Genomic DNA, 24,735 nt, shown 5'->3' on the forward strand with positions numbered 1-24,735 from the left:
TTATCTATCTTCAAAGGCTTTATAATATAGCTCTGGTCTACTTTTCCAGCCTCATCTGACATCTCCCTACCCTACTTTGAACATACAGGACTTTATTCTTGGCTTTAATCCTTAATTCTTGGCCTCTCATTATTATCTTTAATTTTCAGCGAATTTACCTGTGCAACCTTCCCTCCCCATCTAACATTTCCAGTTCCTCTTACTCTTCCTGTTCCTCTTACACATGCCCCCCCTACAACATCTCTCCCTTCCAACATTTACTCCTTTCTCTATTTACTGTTAGTTTCTACCTCACTGGAATTATGCCCCCACCAAAACAGGGATTTTTGTCTATTTTGCCCATCTATGTATTTATCATTGAAAATGACTAAAAACAGTTTCTAAACCTAGTGAGTATTCACTAAATATCCGCTGAATGGAAGAGTAAATTCCCTGAAAGACATTGTTCTTTCTATCTTCTGTTTTCAAGGCATCCATGTCCCTTGCCCAAGTATATATCCATTAGCTGGCAAAAATCTCACCTACTCATAAACTCATAGTTCTAATATTACCTTCTTTTTGAGAGTTTTCCTGATTCCTTAGGTATATTAATCATTACTCATTCCATGACTCGATAGCACTTAACGTAGTCTAATTTGGGTTATGGTTTGCTGTCTGTATTATTAAAATGAGAGCAATGTATCTTCTCATCCATCCTGCCTTGCAAACAACAGAAGCTTAATACAGGTTCAGTAAACTGATTGTTTAAACAAAGCTGTAGATGAAACATAAACTAAGGAAATAAAATACAAGTTTGTCAACTGGAGTTCTATTAAGGTTACTATTTTAGTTGGAAAACATCAAAAACAAAGGGAGACAAAGTGCAATTTCTTAAGCCTGTATTGACTCTTTAGGCAAAAGAACTAGGAGAGATTGAATGACTGGTATTAAGCCAAGAACAGGAACTTTGGAGACTCATTATCATCTAATACCTTTAGAACAGCTGACATTAATTTTGGATACACCTAAGAAGACGAATGCTATCTATATAAGCAAGACTTCTAAAGCATTAAAATAGTCCTTAGTGTTTTTTTTTTTTTTTCACTCCCTTTGTCTATCACAGCTTAGCTTAAAAGATCTAACAAAATCACAGCAGAGGAATTTGCTTCAGGCTATAGTGAATTCTGTGTGCTTGAAGACACTACATGGTGTGTCAAATGTTAATTAGACAATGAAATAAACCAGAGTTGGCATGAGAAAATAGCCAAGCATTGATTTTCTTTTCACTTTCTATTTATTAAAATGCTATAGAGCAAACAGATAAACTTTCTTGGCTCAATATTTATAACCAATTTCCTTGTTTTAACAGGGAAATGGGAGTGCCTTCAGAGGTGAATTGAAAGCCTGTCTGTTTTCAGTAATGCTTTGGTTAAGCAGCTTTTTCCTGGTACAATAGGTTCCTCACTATAATGCCATTTGGTAAGTTTTTTTGCATGGGTTATATCTTGACAGACATGATATCATAAAAATAACTAAGAACTGTAAAAAGTGAGAAAATCCAGACTACATTAAAAAATATGCAAACACACTGCATAAGACAGACTTGTCATTATGCTTCAACATTTGCTGAGCCTACAGTTAAAAGAAAGAAAAATACTTAAGGTTTTTTTTATGGTGAAATCAAATGGGATTGGGATTAGACATGGGAAAATCAAGTCTTTTCGTTATTCTAAAGAATATGGAAGCTGCAGCATAATCTGTAAATTCAGAGACCTGTGTCTGCATCCACATTGCTTGACTTCACTATTTAATGCCTGTGTGAATTTGGGCAGATTACTTAACTTCTCTGTTCCTCTCTTTTTTCATTTGGGAATTGGGGATAATTTTATTGCCAAATTCAAAGCATCGTGATGTAGGTTAGGTGTGTTAATACGTATAAAGCACAGAGAACACAGAGACTATATAGCATTTGTTAAATAAAATAGCTATTCATAAAAGGAAGTAAATTCAAAACCTCACAGGATACAGCATACAATTGAGAAGCAGTAAATCAAATGGGTATTTAATTGTCATTTTCACCCAGCATAACATATGTTCTCTTCCAAATAAAACATGAAAATGCAATAACCCTTACTAACCTTTGACAACTTATTTATAAACACCATGTTCTGCATTTCTTGGGAAAGGTTTTCAAGGTATGCATCTTTCTGGTTTCTAGATTATAATGCAACCAGCACTAGAGCCTGGATAATCACACTGTTTTTAATCAATTACCTCTTCAATGCAATGCCTCCTGAACCATTTCCTAGAACATGTAACAACTGTATCATATAATTGTGTAAAACCCAAGATACACATGCCTGTTGTTTAATGCTAATTTCCTTGAGCTTTCTAAGAAGAATTGCTATTGACTACTTTCATTAGGAAACTATTGACCCTCCTCCAGTGGAGCATCCTGAGAAGAAATTCACTAAATATGCCTCGTATTTCATCTCTTGAATATCAAGGTGCAATCGGCATGCTGAAGGATATGGTTTATTTAATCCAAAATTAAAATTTTATAGGCTACATTACCTAAAGTAAATTGCTTAATACATTTAGAAGAACAGGGGCTTTCTAAGTGTTTGGCTTCCTGTACTTGAGGCCTAAATTGGGTGAACCCCTACAGACACAAGTACAGTAGTCTCCATATTTCAGATGTCAAATCCGGTCCTCCCTCCTCAACCACATACACAAAACAGTTTTCACAGGGGGAAAGATTTGCTGTTTCAGGTACCATTGATTCCAAAGAGATTTCTTCATCTTTCCTCTCCCTTTGTTAGTCTACAAAATTGAGAAATAATCAAAACTATTTTATAAGATTAAACAGCCTGATTTTCAATTTATTCAGCCTTGTTTGGGTATTACTCCGTCTTTATTTAAAGTAGTCATGCTATATTTAAAAATAGATTAGAGGCACCTTATAACAAAAACAGATATAAAACACAGCACTTAAAGCTGGAACTAATGTGTGGCTGGTGGTTCATGAACACGAGGGAGACTTTCTCACTTGGCTTCTAAGCAAAGTATTCAGAAATCATCCTACAGTACTCAGAGGATGTAAATATAATAAAAGAGTACAATCTAGATGTCTGTACAGTTGAGTGGAAGAGATGGCGCCAGACTCTAGGCCCTCTGGAAGACATACTACCACATGAGAGGACAGGGCAGATAAGGGGCTAGTAGGATTCCCCCAGCACTCATTTCAGCTAGAAGTTGCTAAGAGCTGGTGTCTACAAAACTAGATATAACCCTAGTTTTGAAGCCTTAGTTCAATTATCTCCCACATCATTCTCTGCTACTAATAATGTACAAGGAACCATGATCTCTTGTCTTGTCCTACAATAATATCCTCAAAGCTCTCCCTATGTTGACTTGAAACTCTTAAACATGACCATCCTCCAACATCAGAGTAATATTTTAAAAATATAAATGGACACATGGCACAATACTTCTGACCATCCCCTTTTGGTTTTTACCATGGCCTAGAATGCCTTATATCTACACGACCTGACACTAGCTTCCCATCCTTCCTACCACGGTCTCCTTCTTCACTCTGCTCCAGCTACTCAGACTTTTTGGTGTTCCTTTGAACACCTGCCAACAATCTCTGGCTTCAGGATCATTCGTGGTTCCTGATGGAACTTGATAGGGCATTTCTCCTTCCACTCTGCTGTCTCAACACATTCAGGACCCCTCTCTACAGTCACTTCTCCCAGAAGTATGTTGTCTCCGTATTTGCTACTTCATTCCTTTGTGGCCTTTTCTTTCACCCAATATTATGGCACATGTTGATTTGTTAATATGTTTTTTATCTAATTCTTCTTCCATCTATCCTAAAAGTGTTTATTTCCCTGCTATCCATAGCACTAACACAATGATAGGCACATGTAGGTACTCAACAAATGACTACTGAGTAAGTGAATGGACCTCCAGTTTCTAGGAAAGAAACAGTTTAGCTGATTGTCTATAGGATAAGGAATGAAAGATACTGACTGCTTTTACAAATGCAGATGAAGAGTGGAATACTTCCATTAATTCCTCTTTGGCTATTAAAAAGGTTAGGTTTCTGTTAGGTTTCAAAATAAGGAAGCAAGAGTAAATACGTTTCTTCTGGTTTGTTTAGTAATTCCAAATATAATGAAGCTGTTTTGATGACAATCTCTAATCAAATCACCATAGACGAGATCTGATCTTTGGCTGGTCTCCAACTATCTTTGTTTGGTAAATCTGAAGAGTAGGTTTGAATTAGCCCTTCAATTATATTATAAGCAGGTTTACATCCCAATACAAATTTGAAGAATGTACACACTAATGTCAAGATAAGAGAAAGAGAATGTCAAAGCAGCATCTCTCAGGACTGATCTTAATGAGTTAGGAAACTAATCCAAGAAAACAAAGGAAAGTAATACTTCAATACAGATCTTCTCCCAACAGTTGTAGGACACAGAACAAGAGCACAAATGGAAGCCCACATACTATATGTCTAAATACAAGGTTATACATCAAGCTAACAAAATATTCAATAAAATATTTTTTATCCTCTAATCTTGACAAATACACCATCCTGGGATTTACTATATGGCTAAATTCTACATTATCATTCTTTATGGGTCCTGACTTCCATGTTGAGGCCCATGGAGGCCTGTGAGGAGCAGATGTATTCTCTTTCCACCCCCGGATCCCTTAGTTGCTATGGGCAGCTTTGCAGGCACCCACGCAGCCATCCTTATACACCTGCAGAAGCTCTGTCCATAAGCCTTACAAAAAGTTGCCTTTTGGCCACTCCTTAGACCTAGGACTTCACACACTGACAGGAAGGCTTGCCTTTGAGAGGACAGACCCAGGGACATGATATATGCATGCATTAGAATCAAGCAAGAGCTATTTTGAGAATACTAAAGTTCTGGGTACCCACAGCAAACCTGGACTGGGAAGTGGATGAGGAAGCATGTAGAAGACCCACAGTAGGGACCCTGTAGAGTGCAAGACCCAGAACAGCAAGCCTCTAAAGCAAGCTTATGGGTGGTATGGTCAGTGCCAGTCAGGGTCTTTCTACAAAATAGGAAAAGAAGGAAGTAGAGAAGTATGGAAATCAAACACATACTACATGGGTCATATAAAGTAAATAGAGCTCAGAAAAAAATCACATTATGTCTTGGGAGCTTAATTATAATAATAGATTGAACTATGGTATTAAATATTTAAATCAGCACTTCAAGCAATAAAGAGTAGAAACGACATGGCAAATAACATGGACTGGAGTAACATACCCTGAAAATACTTGACAGAGACTCAGAAGTGAATGTTTTATCCTATTTGTCTTTCCTTGACCTACCTTGTCTAGTGGCTTGCCGCATAGTTGACCCTCAATTAACATTTGGGTAAGAAATGGATGAACAAATAAAAAATTAAATTAAAAAATATGAGAGAAGCTGACAGACATAGAAAGCAAATAATCAGTGTTCTGAATCAACGTAAAAATAAATTGGAATTGGTTATTAAGGACATAATTGAAGAAAATATTTTAAAACGTAGTCAAAATTAATACAAAGAAAACATTATCAAAGTACCTTCTCTTAAGGTTACCTAATCTCAGAGAAAAAGAAATTTTCTACACTGCCATACAGGGTGAAAAAAACAAGAGATTATTTAAAATGAAGCCATTATTGAGAAATGTATAAATAGGGATCCCTGGGTGGCGCAGCGGTTTGGCGCCTGCCTTTGGCTCAGGGCGCAATCCTGGAGACCCGGGATCGAATCCCACGTCGGGCTCCCGGTGCATGGAGCCTGCTTCTCCCTCTGCCTGTGTCTCTGCCTCTCTCTCTCTCTCTCTCTCTATGTGACTATCATAAATAAATAAATAAATAAATAAATAAATAAATAAATAATAAATAAATAAATAAATAAAAAGAAATGTATAAATATCTTTCCTTCAGTGAAGAAGAAAACAGAATGTTACAACAGTGGGAATGCAAAAGTGATTGTTATAAAGAAAATATGTTAATACAGCATGCTTATCTGAAAAACAATCAAAACATCATTTAATTTGAGCCAAAAAATATTTGAAAACTTTTAACACTCACTCCTAATAAAATCACCAAACATAAGATGAGGAAGACAATTTTCTAATATAAAGTATCTATTTTACAATGAAAAGCAATGTTCTCAATGGCAAACTCCTTGAGTCCCTTTAAAACCAGCAACAAAATAAGAGTGCTCACTCTTTAATATTGTCTTATGTTATATAATTTTTAATAACTATAATATACTACTTAATATTTCTTATGTAAGATGTTTAAAATAAAGGCAATAAACATAAAATATTTTATTCATTAAGTCATTTTTATTAATGCCCTTGAGATTTAGATATATCTTTTTCTTAATTTGCCTTTGAGATGTAGATACATGTCATAAATATGTGCACACACATATAATTTTTCAGAAAAACATGTCTGCTCTGCATCTTGTATTGTTGGCCTATAAGGTGATTCATATTTTTTACTCTATGAAACAGGTTATCTGATATTAGAGAATAAAGGAAAACAGATTATAAACACAGAAGTTGTTCCTATGTTCTATAGGAAAAAGTAAACATGTTGATGTACCAATATTTATGTTTAAAACAGGGCCAGCTTAAAAACCAGTAATCTATTATATGTTTAGAAGTTTTCTTTTTGAAAAAATAAAAGAGTTTTTACATTTTTTATTATGATAACTAAGTGATGAGTGAATCATTCTGAATCAAATTATAGTCCTTGACAGTAGATTAAACTTAAAACTAAACCTAAAGTTATTGTAGGCTGCAACTACTTGATCTGCTTTTCCAAATTTTTCCTTTTTCCTTGATGATAGAGTATTTCCAAGTTACTTCTCAAATAAATTAATGTTATTGTCTACAATACACCATAATCCATTCTTGTATTGCTAGAAATTCAAATTTGATAAGCATTTTTCTTGAAACTGCAGTTTCTTTTTACAAATTAAAAGACGAGTCAGCATAGCCCGAGGGTGTCCATGATGCCCCTAGACAAAAGTTTTGGTTATCTGTCTCTTCACTGGTCTTTTAGGCTAAATCCAGTGAGGGGCTAACACCACTCCTCAGTCAGGCCTCAGCCCTGCAGGATTGTTCAACATTATACAGAATTTGCATAAGCAAATCATCATTTGTAATATTCAGGGAACTTAATCAGTTGCTTGATTATATTTTGGAATGTAACGGCACCCAGAGAAAAGTCAAATGGCTAAGACAAAACATAAGTAAGAAGGCTTTTTTTGTGTGTGTGTGGGGAGAAAGCTGTCTTTAATATTCTTATTTTAAAATCACACTTTTCAATTTTCTGCTTTATAATGAACTACAGCCAATTACTTCCCATCAACACTGATAAAAAGAGCTGTCCAACTGTTCAACATTTGCTCTACTAATTGAATGATCAATTATTCAAATAAATGATTCTCCCTATTAAGCTCCAAGAAAAGTCTTGGTTGTTGCACCAGCCCCAGATATAATATAATGTGGAGCAACAAAGAGACCAAATCCAGATAGGATTCTGAATTGTTAAGAGAAAATCCCTCTAATTGGGCTAAGATTTATGGTACTAGAAACTGCTTTGGCATCTCATGGATTCTGATTTTTTCTGAGACTGCTAATCTCACCTTCTGTTTTGCTGATTAATTCATTGGCAAGTATCACTATGTTCCTTAAGAACATGCACTTTGTTAGGTAATGGATTTTAATGATTAGTCTAAATGCACTCCTTCTTTGCCAGCAAAGAAGGACTTCTCCCTAAGTTATCTCAGCCCCAAGAGGACTCTACGGGGAGTGGGGGGTCGGGCAGTGGCAGGGGAATTCTCAGCTGAGAGACGGCAGATGTGTTCTGCATTCATGCCCTACATTTAGGTGGATTAATAATAGCTGAAGGTCATTCTGTGGATTTGCTCTTTTAAAGACAAAATAACTTTTAAAAGACTCAGACTGCCTGGGTAAGCAGACACTAGCCATAGTGTTCACAGTATTCAGAAGGATTCCTTCTCAATAAGTGACAAGCTTTAAAGATACAGACATGCATCCAAGCAAGGAGTGCTTACATCAATGGGGGTGATTTTCACTGCCCCAAACCAATAACTACTTTCACACACAGAGTCACACAGTACTTTCACCCATGTCTAAAAGCCAACTAGTTCAGAGAAACACAAGATTTGGTAGCTTATAGAGTAAGTGGCTAACTTCATTGGTAGGTCTCCTTCTTCCCCAAATTAAGAATATGCTGACAGGAATGAAAATTATATGTTTTTTTTTCCCTTTCAGTTTTATTGAGCTATAATTGACATATAGCTATATATATTTAAAGCATACAGCATAATGACTTGAGAGGAAATACAGCTTTTAGAAGTCAGATTAGTTTGCAACTGAATCATCTAAAAAGTGTATGGTAAATGCAAAGTATACCCCACTTTCAGAACAGGAGCTAAGAATCAGATTCTCAGAGATACAATCTATTAATGGGAGGAACATCTACTAACCTGGGCAGAATTTTATCTCAAATGAGGCTAGATTAAAGTATGGATACAAGCCCATGTAACTGTAACTATTTTTATGATATCCTAAGGCTATTATATGGGTGATGATCATTTCAGGAGCTAAAAAAGCCACATTTTTGGATGTACAAACATACATCGTTTACATAAATTCTAGTCAGTAATAGCTTCCTGCAGAGAGTTGAGGAGAGATCATTGAAATATGAGCATTAGAGTCAAGACTAAGTCCCAGAGTCCGTCAGTGACTGGCACACCACAGGTCTCCGACAGCTATTTACTGAATGACTGAATGACTCCAGGTAGCATTGACTACTTCCAACTTCATTCCATTGATCTCCCATAGGAAATTTGAGAGCAAGCATGCAATTTAAAAATCTTAAATTAGATTAAAAACCACAATTTGTAAAATTTTACATTATTGACTTCCTATAGCTAACAAACATGATGATTTGGAGTTATTTAAGATGTCTTAGAAATAGGCGACTTTGTATTGTATTTCTAGAGAAAACTTTAAATTTTCTTCATAAAACTTAGAATGTTCACCTAATATTTTACTAGTGTTTTGTTTTAAGACTTCCAGTTGGCCACATGATTATGTTCCTGGTTTACGAACTTTATAATCATGACTTGTTTTGAAAGTAGGAATAAATACTCATACTGAGGGTAATTTATTGGTTCTGATACACATAATTTAAAAACTATTGGTGAATAGAGGAAAAAGGGTAACTGGGGCAAGGGGTAGAAAGACAATAAAGAAATATAGTCTGATCAATAATAAATAGGATACTAAGAAACACCCTAGAGACTCTATGCCTCCAATTTCACTTAAGTCTTAACATACTTTACATTTCAAATCATATCTCACAGAACAAGTGATAGGATTACACTGCTAAATCCATAAGCATTGATTTTTGTCTCAGTCACAGATGCATGCTGTGCACTATTGGAAAATTTGCTAAAATAGGTTTGCGCTGCAGAGTGACTAGCATGTAGTGAACACTATTTCTATAAACTTGCTGAAGTCTTTAATAAGCAATCATCTAAGCTTTAGAAACATAAACAACATTAAATTACACAGAATCCTCTGAACCTGCACATGGATCTTTCGCGATTCTCTCGTTTTTCATTGTTGTGGAGGCCTTCCTATTCCCTAAGCGGAGTATCCTGCTTTCTAAAAATCACAGCACACATGTGTGAGCTTTCAAAGTGTTTTTAGGAAATATCCCCAGTGGACTCTGGAGAGCTTGCCTTCCGGTCAGAGAAAGAAGAAGCGCTCAAATGGGCTATTATTTTCACTGATAGGTTGACCCCATTCCTTGTGGAATTTTGGATTTAGTTTCACATGATTTAGTTTCACATGGTGGTAGATCAGTGCTCAGTAGCTGTGAGAATAACAACCACTTGGCACTCCTGAGGCAGGATAAGGAATCTTGGGAGAGGACAGGCCTAAGATAAGGAGGTGAAAGATGGCAGTGCTGCCTCATGCCTTTGTTGGTTCTTGTCAACTACTCCTGGGGAAGGGCTGTTAGAGACTGTGCTAGGAAATGGAAAAGGGCCACAAATAGTCCCTGGAAGACTTGTGGCTTGATGATGCAAAAATGCTAGGTATTTTAGCATTTGTTGCTTTTATCACATTGCTCATTCACCATTAGAAACTAGTTTTCTGAAACATCCTTTTTAAATTGTTATGACAATTTTCTTTGTTCTATATTTTCATGCCCTCTACCTTGACTTAACTCTTTTTGATGGAGAGAATCCTATTTGGTCCCATTTTCTCATGCTCCAATTTTTGTTCTAGCTAGATTATCATATCTAGTTTATTTCCATGTACTTTAAATAGATCTTTAAAAATATTTTGATTTTAATGTTTAAAATAACATAGAAGATTGAATTTTTAAAAAAATAAAAATCAAAGTTATCAATCAGCATTTTAGGTCTCATTAACATGGCCAAATTTGGATAGAATGTAAATAACACAGAAGAACACTTAACATCACTAGTATAATTGCAAGTACAAATTACTGTTTTTCCTGATGTCTAAGGCTTCTATATTTCTTAAGTGACCATCATTAACATAACTTCTTAAAATTAGTCATTTGTTAAAAAAAAAAAAAAAATTAGTCATTTGTTTAAAAGATAAAACCTTGAAAACCAAATCTCCTGATTTTCTGTGATGCTAGTTTTCTCACCTTTTTTTTTCCTATGGTGACAAATAACTCCCTTTTGTGAATATCCTGGAGTAAAACCACACTATTTATTCAGAATTCATTAAATGATCATCTCTAATTTCTATGATTAAGCATTTAGCTTCAGATTTTGCATGTAGCTAATAGCACTGAGCCCACTTTAATTAACTTAACCTCATTAAAGAAAAGCGCTCTCTCCTGGGGACCACGTGACAAGTGAAATGTGAAAGTTCATATTTTGTTCAATTTTACTATACCGATTTAAAACCTTCATTTTAATGAATACTTGTTAAGTATGCAATGTGTACTAAAGAGGATTTTTCCTCAGTATAGAAGAAAAGGAAATAAGATTTAAACATTTTTAAATTCTAATACCTAACAATATTAGTTTATAAAAAGGTTATTAATGAGCTTTTTATTTACAAGTCATACATTTCTGAAAAAATTTACTGCGCTATCATCAAACCACAAGAACAATGTGAATTTCTTACAGGCACAGCATAAGATGTATGCTTTGCTTCTGAGTATGAACACGCATCATTATTGAACATCCATAGTGATTCTAAGAGGGCCACTTTGAAGATCTTCATCATGAAACTGGACATGTTGATTGTATATTTCTGTGAAATTATTCATGAAGGTGCTTGACGTTCGCTGTGAAAGAAAAGTATTGTCTGTGTGTGGGTGCCATGGCACTAAAAGAAAATGGAAATAGAAGGAGTGTAAACAACTATCTCTATTCTTCTATCTTCTTAATTCATTTTTCAAATAATCATGTCTTCTCTAGTTTTCCCCCAAAAGGAAAACACTACCGCCACCTATGCCTATCTTTGAGACAATAACTGAGCAGTGCTAACTTTAACAAAAATTATTAAATTTTGAGTATGTCTAAAGCTCAGATTTTAGAATGTCAAATTAAAACATATAATTTAATTATTTGGTACATCACTTCTAAAGTTTGAGTGTTTTATTAATAATGAGGATTTGGAAATATTGCATAGAATATTGCATATACACTTACCAATGACCTAAATGACATCCTCAGTGACTAGATTTAAAAAAAAAAAAAAAAAAAAAAAGCCCAAACCCTGCTAAAGCATTAAATGAAAATTATCGATGGACAAGGCTACTAAGATATTCAGACAATAGGCTGGCACTGTGTCAGTTTACAATGACTGGCTGCTGACCACAGTACTGGAATGTAGATAAGAGTGCACGTGTGTGAGGGTCAGCTGGTCAGTGACAGCTGTGACTAGCAGGAAAGAGCAAAGCCCAAAGCTAGGATTTCTATAGCAGCCACCTGCATGCTCAGCAGCCCCAGATGAACCTGAGTGAGAACCTGGTGTCCAGGTTTCCCAGCCACACTGCAGATAACACCAGTGAGTTGGTTCAGGTCACATGGGGCCTGTTTCAAAGTAGTATCTAGACTTGGTAAGCATAAGGTCCTCTTTACCCATGTCATCATCCCTGACCTTCACGAACACAGGTTTGTGGGACCTGAAGCTTAAAGAACTTGCGAGGCCATATTAAGAATAATAATCCAAAATCATGTATAAAAACTTAGATGCAAAGTATATATTTTATTTAAAATGAGAAAAGAAGTCATACAAAATTAAAAATCTGCGAAAAGACAAATATGACAAATATTACAAAATTCAGAAAAGTAACATTTATCTTCTTCTTAGCTGCCTGTCACACTTTAATGATGCTTTTTTTCCCCTTTTGCATTTGTTTTGCTTCCCACTCTTTATGGCTTTTCCATATGACAAAGGTCTTGCATTTAATGCATATTACTCTGACTTGTCTCATTTCCCAGAGTTATTCTAAAGTTCTATAATTGCAAGCTTGCCGTCCATTGCCATGTAGGTCTTTGAAACATTTTTAATGTTGCTTCTCTTTCACTTCTTACTCCTAAGCACAGATGCTTGGCTCTGCTTTGGATGGCACGCTGGCACTAGTCTGGTCAGTGCATCTGTTAGAGTGAATCACTCTTCCTCTGGTCACACTACCCAGCGGATATGACAATGGGTTTGGTGTCATGGCCACCATTGGCTTCTCCCTGTCATAGCTTTGCTATTTCTCTTGGCTCCATGGTCATGGGCATCTCTGATCTTTCCTTATAGCAACTTGTGATATGGGATAGGAATCTTGAATCTGAAATCTTTTTTTTTTTTAAGCAGAAAAAAACAGGTGATAATTTAGAGTATGGGAAATAACTCTGAGTCCTTTGCTTAAACTGAAAAAAATAAAAATAAAAAAATAAAAAGTTCACATTCAAAGCAGTGCTTTCCTAACTTGGGAATTTTAAGCATCTTCATTTCTTTTTAATGTTTTAACACTTCCTGGCCCACTATATAAGATACACTTCCATACAGAAACATAATGTGCATGTTCTCTAAAGATCCTTTCTCTTTGAAGTCACAAACATCATCTTCCATATCTGATTACTTCTAGTACACTGCATGAGAGAAAAATGTTCAACTATCCTGGGTCATTTTCTATAAATCAATCTTTTGGGAACAGATTGCACCTTAGCTTTTAATGACACTTATTAATATATTATATTAATATATTAGCACACTGGCATTCAAAAGGAATTCATAAGGCATAGACCTAATTTGGATAAGTACATAGAGTATAGAGTCCCCAGGTGGAGTAATCTCCTATCTGCCTATGTCCCCTTTTGGCAATGGAATAAATAGCCTTGCCATCATTTGATTCTAAATTGATTCTCCTACTTAGCCACTGCTTTATCAATGCTTGGCTGAATGTAAAGCTGGGAGTGAGCAACTTCCTCAGGGTGCCCTGCTTTTGATGGGTTAGCTGTCAAACGCTCCATTGTCCAAATTACACTGCTACTGTAGATTTCCTGCTAAGAAACAATTTACTGTAGCATAGAGCTATCAGTCTTGCGGGTTGTGTTAGTTTTGGGGGATCAAAATCTGATTAACTTACTGCAGACACACAGCAGTTCCTACTGTTGCTTTCCCCAAATTTCCATTTACTGTGTTGTTAGCAGGACATGATAATAGAGGCCCTCTACAGAAGCATTGCTAGAATAAACAGTAAGCAATGCTGCCAAAGCCACATGCAATATCAAGGCTAAAGATAAGCATGAAAATAACAAATAAAAAAAGAGAAGAGATGAAGAAAAAGAAGCTAAATCATCAATATGTTCTCATATTTTTCTTCTTCCAAGAAAGAAGAAAACGTAAATTATCTGGAATATATTATCTAACATAACATAATGGAAGTATATTAAAATATATTAGAGTATATTAAAAGTAACATATATAATATATACCTATTATATATTCATTACTTTTAGCCAGACATCTTTTCCAAACTGATAAACAGTTATAAAGGGATAAGCACTCCAGTGGTATGTGCGTGGATTTTCCTTATTTTATTATGTTGTTGTTAAATACATAAGCATCATGAGATGTTACAAACAAATCTCTTTTGGTGATTTAATGTTTTCTTCTTTTAAAAAACTATTCCCATAATAGTCATCCTCAAGATTTCTGTTTGGGAATGTTAAGACTCAATTATCGCTTTATTGATTCAATACAACAACTTAATGATGAGTCTGTTTACCTTTTCTACTAGCTTATTTATATAAATACCAAACAACAGCATACCAAGGAGATTTCTGTGATGAGCAAAATGCCAGGCTCTCTACTTCTTATTCAATAGGAGGGAGTTGAGTATTAGACTTAATTTAATCATTGCATTCAAGACAGGACCAAACATCAGTTCTAATATTGCATTTGTGATAATATTGGCATCCATATTTGCTAACTTAATTGAAGCACTACAACTAGCTTTAATATAAACTTCCAAATTTTAATAAGCTGAGACACGGACATTCTCATTACACCAGCAAATAAGTGCACATGTCACCTTTTCATCTTCACAAGAAGGCCCACTCATTTTCTCTTCCCATCAGGATACTCAGATTTGTCTGTCGTCTTTCACTCAAAAAAGTATTCTACTTTAGTACACTAAACACTTTTGTGAATAGCATTAACTGATTTACTCCATAAAGGGCCTTTTGCTAGATTAGTAACAGAGTGTGAAAAAATGATTTGCTCTAAAAGAAAGTAACTAGAACAGTTCCTTTCAAAACCAAATATTTTATATATATATAAGTATAACTACTTGTATACATCTCAAATATATATACAACATATATATGCACATGTGGAAATATCTATAGTTGATATCTATGTATTTTTCAATAGGCTTTAAATGAAAGCTTGACGGTGGTAGGGCTAAGAAGAGAACTGGTTGTTGTCCTAACTTTAAGCTCATCTTCTGCCTGCTTTTCAACCTCATGTAGGAATATTTCTTGAGTAACTATTATATACTGGGTTCTGTGTTTGGTCTTGCAAATACATTGTGCATATAAATAGTCTTTATCCTTAAAGAATTCACAGTGTAATAGAAAAACTGAAAAATGATTACAAATACAGGAATAATAGACAGAAGTATAAAGCAAAGAGAACACATTGTGCCTGCAAGGGAAGAGGTTAGAGGAGAGTATATTTTAGCAAAATCTTTAAAGAAGACCTGGTTAGGTGGGCAAGTAGGCAAAAGGCACTTTATACGCTTGCCATGTTACAGAAGTAGGGCTCAACAGAGCAGTTATGAAGAAGCATAGCAAGTCTGGTAGAGCTAGAACACAAGTCGCAAGTAACTGAGTGTGGATAAGGCTGGAGTGAGAGTAAGGGCCCGACAGGTAGAAACAAACTTGAATGAATCCTGGCAAGAAGCCATTAAAGAATTTTTCAGGAAAGAGTAACAGGTCCCAATTTCCATTTAAAAATAATTACTCCAGTAGCTGTGTGGAAAAAGAATTCGAAAAGGTGGAAGACAGAAAAGTGGATGAGTAGGCAGGAGATAATTGCAAAGCTGGTGATATTATGGAGACTGTACTAAGACTGTGGTTTTGGTAAAGATGAGAAGCAAAATTTAAAAGATCGGTTGAGAAGACAAGGTCTTTGGTTGGATAGGAGTTGAGGGATACGTTAAGAATGAAGCATCTGACTTGGCTGACTGGTGCAACCAATACATTAAGAGTACGTAAGAAAAGGGCCGCCGCCACCGCTGCCACCATCGTGCCAGCCCCTCGGGTCTCAATGAGGCCGGGTGACACTCCAGAATGGGAGACAAGCCAATTTGGGAGCAGATTGGATCCAGCTTCATTCAGCATTACTACCAGTTATTTGATAACGACAGAACCCAACTAGGCGCAATTTATATTGATGCATCATGCCTTACGTGGGAAGGACAGCAGTTCCAGGGGAAAGCTGCCATTGTGGAGAAGTTGTCTAGCCTTCCGTTCCAGAAAATCCAGCACAGCATCACGGCACAGGACCATCAGCCCATGCCAGACAGCTGCATCATCAGCATGGTAGTGGGCCAGCCCAAGGCTGATGAAGACCCCATCATGGGGTTCCACCAGATGTTCCTATGAAGGAACATCAATGATGCTTGGGTTTGCACCAATGACATGTTCAGGCTTGCCCTGCACAACTTCGGCTGACCTCTTCCCAGCCAGGCACTCATGCTGTTTCCTCCACCCTCCTCTTCCTGATAACTATTCACACTCCTCCAGATGCTCCAAATATCATATACAAATGAGCAGGGCTGCGGTGGGAGCAGGCGCAGTGCGCTGCTACTACCGAGAGTGCGCTGCTACTACCGAGGTATTGTGCATGATGTTTGGATGCTAGAATAGTTGCATCTGACAGGAGAAGTTTGTGTTGTACCAGCCCATGCCTTGGAAAGACTTAAGTAATGCAAAAGGTTGTCTTTTTTTTTTTTTTTTTAATCTACTGACAAGTTGCTCTAGTAACCCAAAGAAGTGAAGGAGAAAGCAGCTGCCTCACTGCCCAGATATTGACCGCCCAGATATTGATTTGTTTGGATGTTTCAATGGCTCATGATATAATAAAACCACAAAAATTTTCTTAACAGTTAAAAAAAAAAAAGAGTATGTAAGAAAAGGACACAGTGTAAAATGGGAGAGAAGAGAGATGGGTTCCTTCACGTTATATCTGAACCCAGATGGAGGACTGGAGCCCTTTTGGAATCGGTGGTGGGAGATCTTCCAGAGTGAGGTGAAATGTCTTCAACCACTGCAGTAAATATGGATTCCCTGTTTCTGTCATCTATTCCCTTTGTGCTTTGTAATTAAAGAAAAAAAAATCTTTCATACTCATAAAGACCTCATTTTCTTTCAAACATGCTTTGAAAATACAAGTGTGCTATTTATGATTTTACCCTATTATACAGATATGTTGAATTGTTCATATTATAAAAAATTGCAGATTATAATTTGTAAAAAGAGAACATTCAATGTTATACTCCTCAATTTCATTTTATTCTTGCAAAGAATTTATATTTTCATTGAAATTCATTTTGATCATCACTAAATAAGAACTAAAGCCAAAGGATTTTCAATGCTGTTTCATAGAACTATAAAACATAGAAAGAAGGTTTTTAATAGCACAGTGTATTATTTTAGGGTTCTACAATTGAAAGTGTCAGAACTTTCCATTGCTATTGATAGCAATGGATTGAGTTGATGGTTCTGATATTAAAATGAGGAACAAAAATGTCCTTATTAATTTTCGTATTACAACAAAATTATTATTTCTGCTGATGGCTATACACATTTTTTCTCCAGTGTTGGCCAGTGGCTAAAGGTCCAGTCCCATGATAACAGCTTCCAGTAGGCAACCTACCTGAATGTCCTCCTTGGACCTTAAATTATGCATGTTAAGCAATGCACCTCCCCAATTTTGTTTTCTACTTATTTTTTTGAGCTCTGGTATGTCCAGAATTCTTTTATTTGGCTATATTTCAGTAACAAGCTGAGGAAAAAAAAAATCAGGCTCTAATAGGATGACTATTGTTGCAAAACGGAAACCTAGAAGTTGCTCAGGGGCTGAATTACCATTGTAGTTCTAATTTTTTTTTTTTTAATTTATTTATGATAGTCACACAGAGAGAGAGAGAGAGAGGCAGAGACATAGGCAGAGGGAGAAGCAGGCTCCATGCACCGGGAGCCCGATGTGGGATTCGATCCCGGGTCTCCAGGATCGCACCCTGGGCCAAAGGCAGGCGCCAAACCGCTGCGCCACCCAGGGATCCCTACCATTGTAGTTCAAATACAAAATTGAAACATCAAAAACCTCAGTCCTCTTCAAACAACATCTAACATTCACTCTATATAATGCTCTGATAACTGTGTCACTGTTATTGCTGGTGACTCTTCCTATATAATTTCTTTAATGTTTGTCCCATGTATTTCTTCAACCACTCCTCTGCCCCAGCTCACTCTCATATTATTACAACCAATTGGTAGGGGGTCTCTGACATCACTATTATGCCTCGATACAGTTTCTGCATATACAGTTGACTAAGCATTCACATGTCCACATTTTTTCAGTCTTATCTCACTCTTTACTACAACACTGATTTTTTTCAAATATTTCTTTCTTGGGGATCCCTGGGTGGCTCAGCGGTTTAGCACCTGCCTTCGGCCCAGTGCGTAATCCTGGAGTCCCGGGATTGAGTCCCACGTTGCGCTCTCTGCATGGAGCCTGCTTCTCCCTCTGCCTGTGTCTCTGCTTCTCTCTCTCTCTCTGTATCTCTCATGAATAAATAAATAAAATCTTTAAAAAATATATTTCTTTCTTCTGAGCACACTCAGCACAGCTGCATAGTTTGGACATCCGTGCCTTTGATTTTTCTGAAGCCCTCTGTACTTCTTTATGTACTGCCTGCTTATCCTTTGAGATGTAGATGATTTTTCAGTCCCTCAAAGCTGATGTTATCCCTAACACATACAGATAAATTTCTGCAGAGCTATGATTTGCTAGTCTGTCTTGAAGACAAAAATGTTGACAGCTGGAGACACCATGGCCACATCCCTGCCTTGTTGGGAAGGACAGATCCTGGACCTATTCTCACTTTCCACCAAAAAGGCCTTTGTCTTGTGCTCTTCTTACGCTTAATTTAATGTGGTAAAGTATTTTTTTTCCTCTATAAGGATCTTTTTTTTTTTTTTAAATCTTTTTTTAATTTTTTTTTTATTTTTTATTTATGATAGGCATACAGTGAGAGAGAGAGAGGCAGAGACACAGGCAGAGGGAGAAGCAGGCTCCATGCACCGGGAGCCTGACGTGGGATTCGATCCCGGGTCTCCATGATCGCGCCCTGGGCCAAAGGCAGGCGCTAAACCGCTGCGCCACCCAGGGATCCCGTCTCTATAAGGATCTTAATGGATATTCACATGGGTTTTAATCCAAGATTAGAAGCCCATACAAGATGTCAACAAAATATAAGGTATTAGGCATGTCCAAGGCTTAGACAAGTATGGCAATGCTTAAACTAATATAAACTCTGGTCTTCTACATACACTTCTCTTTTACTCCTCACACAAATAAATTGCGAGATTTAAAGAATGTATATTCAAATCTGGAAGAAAAAATATATTCTAGCTCATAAAGAAAGCATATTTTTAAATGTTTTCATGTTTTATGTGAACCTGTGTCCTATTTGTTTGAATTCAATATATTTAAGAATAAATAACCATACCTCAACTTAAATATCCTGACATTTCTAATTTTGCGCCAATTTCTCACGCAGTTTTACTTTTAAATGTGAAAAAGTAAGTGCTCTGAAATTCCATCCACATGCAGAGCTAACAACTTAATATTAATGGTTTTAAAAATAATGTCATATTTCTAAAATCCTGTGTCTCTGACATGGCTGACCCAACTATGAACCTGTGACTAGTTTTCATAAAGAGCAAAGTAATATTTTTTTTTCTTTTTGCCTGTGATAATGCATCTCAAACATCAGTTCAATGTTGGTTTTTACTTAGCTGACAAAGACCCTCGTCCTAAAATATTTTTACTTACAATAACCTGATTATTGCAAGGAGTTTGCTGTTTAGGAAACTACCTAAATGACTGACTGCTTCCCAAAAGTATGCTAAAGATTTCCAAGCCATCTTTCCAAGGCATTTAGGTAGATAAGTAAAGCCCGTAAGATCTCTGTTCAAGAGATGGATAGTTCTACATTTGTTCCAGAGGGATATTTTTCATATTCAATGAGTAGGCACATTTGCTTTAATACTGAAAATTACCTACCAGAGATGATCTATTTTTACACAAACACTATGAACATTACACAAGCCACATTAATAATAATAATACAGAAAAGGGCTCCGAGAAATAGGAGTCCAGGAATATGAAGAATAATGTAAATTTAAAAACAACCAATGACAACAATAATAGGACAGCGAAAAAGTACAATAATTTACCAATCTGGCACTACATAAACCAGCAAATGTACTTTATGATGTTTATCTTTGCTATAATTTTCAGAACATAAAACCATACCTTGATTGCAAGTCTGATCTATTATTCACAGAATCGTTTTAGAGAATTTGTTTATAAAGTCTTATTTCAAAACAGATGCAAATTAGTCATGTTGGAACAGGTAGGAAAAACACAGTTCTCACACAACTGATGAACAATTCCTTTTGCTTCTTTTTTTTTTTTTTTTAATTTTTATTTATTTACTTATGATAGTCACAGAGAGAGAGAGAGAGAGGCAGAGACACAGGCAGAGGGAGAAGCAGGCTCCATGCATCAGGAGCCTGATATGGGATTCGATCCCGGGTCTCCAGGATCACGCCCTGGGCCAAAGGCAGGCGCCAAACCGCTGCGCCACCCAGGGATCCCTCCTTTTGCTTCTTGACAGAAAAACCCTGCATACTAACTAAAACTAAAAGAAACAGAGGCGCCTGTGTGGCTCAGTCAGAAGAGCACATGAGTCCTGATCTCGGACTTAAGTTTGAACCCCCAGGCTGGGTATAGAGCTTTCTAAAAAACATAAATAAACTTAAAAAAAAAAAAAAAGAAAGAAACAGTAAAGAAAAAAATGAAACTGGAGGTGAGGCCTCTGACTTTCTGTTGCTCAGGTTTATACACTTTGATTTTACTTCACCATAGTCATTTGCTGTTTCTCTTAACTTTTGGAGGTGGGATTAAAGTGTGACAATGCCTATAGTTCTAAGAGTCTTGCATAAGAATAATTCATATTCTTATGAATTATTATGAAGAGCACTTACTCTGTGTCAGGCATAGGGCTGAGGATATACTCTCACTTAATTCTTTAACATCCCGACTAAGTAGTCCTATTTCTATCTCCATTCTAGAATGAAGAAACTGAGATTTGAAGAGGTGAAGTAATTTTGCATAAATTCACATAATTTATAAGTGGTGAAATAATTATGTAAATACAGCCAGTCTGACTCCTGAACCATGCTTTCAATTTCTTTGCTATATTATCTCTCTATATGGCCACAGGACCTTTGTTTTTTGTGGGGTTTTTTTTTTTTTTTGAGTTAGTGGTATTAAATAAGCATACATGTTAGATAAATAAGTATTTTCTAGAATCTGTCAGTTAAGAATCCATTGTGCAATGAACATTTTTTCCTAAAAAATTCTTGCCAGGTAAAAGAAATGTTGCAAAAAGCTGCCTTAAGCATATTCCACAAATCTCCCAGTTGGCAATTTGATAGGCCGGTTATTATTCAAACACACTTGTCCTTAACCATACTAGAGCAATCAAGTGAAACAAAGCAGGTTACACTGAAAGTACTTAGAAAGCTGTGCACAGGGTTATACAAACCCAGAAAGCATCCAAAACTGCTGGAAAGGAAATCTGGTCAATTCAAATACTAACCATCACAGTTAAGGCAATTTCCCAACATTTATCTTCCCATCAGTCTTTATAATGGATGTTTTACTATTCAGTTTGAAAAGAAAAATCTAAGTATTTACTACAGAAGGTATGTGAAAGATGTTTACATAACAAAATAAAGAGTTAGTCAATAAAATAAGATAAAACAGATTGTTAGACTGATTTTTGCCTCCCTTTTCTCCTACATACAGAGGGGTAAGCTAAAACATGAGCATTGCACAGATTTCTAGAACTGTTCTATTCTACAAGATAGCCACTAGCCACAAGTGGCTTTCAGGCACTTCAAATCTGGCTAGCTTTACAACTGAAGTGAATTTTAAATTTGTATTTTTATTAATTTAAATTTAAAATTGATTGATACTCAATTTAGTGACTGGAAAATTTTTAAGTATCTTTGGTGTAATTCAGGTAGATAAATTTGCTTTTTCAAATGCAAATTCTATGAAATCAAATACAGATCATGTATTTCCAATTAAAATTTAGCATCTGAGTTGAGATGTGCTGTGAATATAAAATACACACTAGATTTCAAAAACATTAAAAAAGAGAACATTAAATACCTCATTGATTGTTTTTAAATATTGATTACATGTTTAAATGATATTTTAGAAGTATTGAGTTGAAAATAATGTTAAGATTAATTTTACCTTTTTACTTTTTAAAAGTGTAATTATAAGAAAATTTAAAATTACATACACAATGCCCATTATAGCTCTATTGGATATTATTCTAGATAGTTCTATTGTTTTAGGCTTTTAAGCTCATTGCTTGTCTTGAAAATAGTTTAAAAGTATGCCCCAAACCTTATGAAAATGACATTATTTCTTAATCATAATCTCCATTCTCATTGTTGGACAAGAAGGATTCTAAATCTTTACCTGTTGGACAGTAAAAAATTCTGATTCTTAATTAAGTAGACTCAGCAAAAGATAAATCACTCAAATAAAAAGGAAACAGAGATTTTTGGGGGGTGCCTTACTTATCCCATTTCTCCAGACACCACTGGTGGGTTAAAACCAGGATTTGAAAAATGACTACCTGAAAACTCTCCAGGTGACTTTCGCAAGGTACATTTCTAAAAGGTTCCGAAACAGACACACTCCCTAGAACTTCTAAACAAGGGATTTGGTAACTAAAGAAATCTACGGCATTCTCATTCTTGACTTCTACATTTTCAAAAGAGAGAAAGTTAGTATCCTATGCTTCTTAATGATCCCAATGGTGTTTATCCTTTGGGCTACCCTCTAAAGGTAAATACATCCAAACCAAACAAACACGCAAGTAAACAAATAAGATGGCTCAGGGTATCCATAGATCTGAATAGAGGGCCAAGCCCTTTGTGACAGAAAGCAAAGGTCACCACCTCCTTGGGCCTGTTTCCTTATTTTCCAAATGGAAACAGGGAGATTCATGATATCCAAAGGCTTCTTCTAGCTTTAAAAGTTGGTGATTCTAAATGGATTCTTGGAAGCTAACTCTCACAGAATACTTTTCCATTTTTCACAGCACCTTGCATATTTAATTCACAACCAGCTGGTGACAAGCTTCTTAACCCTCTTTAAACAAGGAGAAATCTTAGATGAAAGAGGCTAACTGACCTCCAAACTGACACAGTTTTAGAAACTTGGTAGCCTGGGACTACAACTAATCTAAATTATTTTCCCATGTATTATACTGATTGTCATTTTCTGACAGTTGCAGAAATTATGCTGAACAATTTTCATATATTAAATCATTTATAAAAGATGGGCTAGACAGATAACTGTCATTTCTTTCTAATAGATCTAGCACTCTTTCTTTGTCTTTCACTGTCAATACCACCTATTTTAAATGTAAACTCTTAGAAGTCAGTGAGAATATCTATGAAAGATAGACAAAATGTATTTACTAGATAGTGTCTTAACCATCTTGATGACAAATCTCTCAACTTTTTTCAACTACGATGTTGTACAAATCATGAAATGAGCCATGTTATTTTTGTGGGGAAAAGGTATTTTTGGAGAGGTATTCATAATACTTTTTAATGTACGTTGAAAAATAAATTAGGTTATTTATTTATTTATTTATTTTACAGAAAGAGATCTTTGAAGCCTAAAAGAACTAAATAGCTTACAAATTTATTCAATTTTCACCCAAGGACCCCCTCCTCCCAGAAAGTTGGTTCATTATTGAGTAATTAATAGTTATTTCTTCTGTGAGTCAGTAAACAAAAATTATATAACAGACAACATTTTGGGGCTAAGAGAAAGTATTCCAGTTAAAAATGATTGGTCATTAATTAGTCTAAAAATGTTAGGACTTCTTGGCATCACTTAAAGAATCAGCAGAGCAATTTTTTAAGAGAGTGTGAATTATATAAACACTTTACTAATAGACCACTATAGAAATCTTGTCACGGTAAAATGATTTAAAGTGTCACAAGATGGAAAATAAGAGAATTTTCATTTATCAGATGCTTTATAAACAAATTCAGCCAATTATATATTACTAGTTCATAAGGACAGGACTGAGGCCATATTGATTTAACTGTGACTATCTAAAAGTAAAAATCTCCCAGGAGACTATAAATAGGGTATATACATCATACATTCCCTCAGGGAAATTCCTTCAGATCAGCATGCACAGTATTAGGCGTCCACAAATCCACCCTTTAACCTGGCAACAAAAGAGAAAAGAAACAGTAGGGATTTCTACCCTTGGGGAAACATAGTAGCCATTGGCTTAGATTTATTGTACTCTGCTCTGCCATGTGTCACTTCATGATACAGTGCAATGTGGGAGTAGGAGAGATGGAAGAGTTAGATGGTTCAGCGCGAATGTCAAAGTTGTATCTGTGGACTGCAATGTTACCTTCCCCACCAGTGTAATAGGAGTTATTATTGTAGAGAGATCATAGGGTGAAACATAACATGTTGAGTGAATGTGAGTAATTCGAATTTTCCAAGATGGAACTTTTGTGACCAGATCATACCAGTTGGCTGTGGAGCACGACTGGAGGAATCAATGGTAAATATTAAGAAAGGAGGTAAGAAACTCCTCCTGTTAAAATATAACACACACGCTAGGTGGGCTGTACTGATAATCCACAGCACACTTACTGTACCTTAAAGTTATCCTGGAGTATCTTCTGAATTAGAATCATTCCAACTGGCACTCTGGACTTGATTAGGAAGTTCTATTGAGAACCATTAACATTTCCAAATAT

The 24,735-nt window shown here is 35.8% G+C and overlaps 1 protein-coding gene and 1 pseudogene across 2 annotated transcripts in view; one reads left to right on the forward strand and one right to left on the reverse strand.

Annotated features, from left to right (window-relative positions):
- UNC5C (unc-5 netrin receptor C) overlaps positions 1-24,735 on the reverse strand; it is a 351,448-nt gene that overhangs the window by 181,050 nt on the left and 145,663 nt on the right. The window lies entirely within an intron of this gene.
- Positions 15,844-16,753, forward strand: LOC144304158 (nuclear transport factor 2 pseudogene; annotated as a pseudogene).

Source organism: Canis aureus, chromosome 33 (genome assembly GCF_053574225.1).
Source record: "Canis aureus isolate CA01 chromosome 33, VMU_Caureus_v.1.0, whole genome shotgun sequence".
Taxonomy (NCBI): domain Eukaryota; kingdom Metazoa; phylum Chordata; class Mammalia; order Carnivora; family Canidae; genus Canis; species Canis aureus.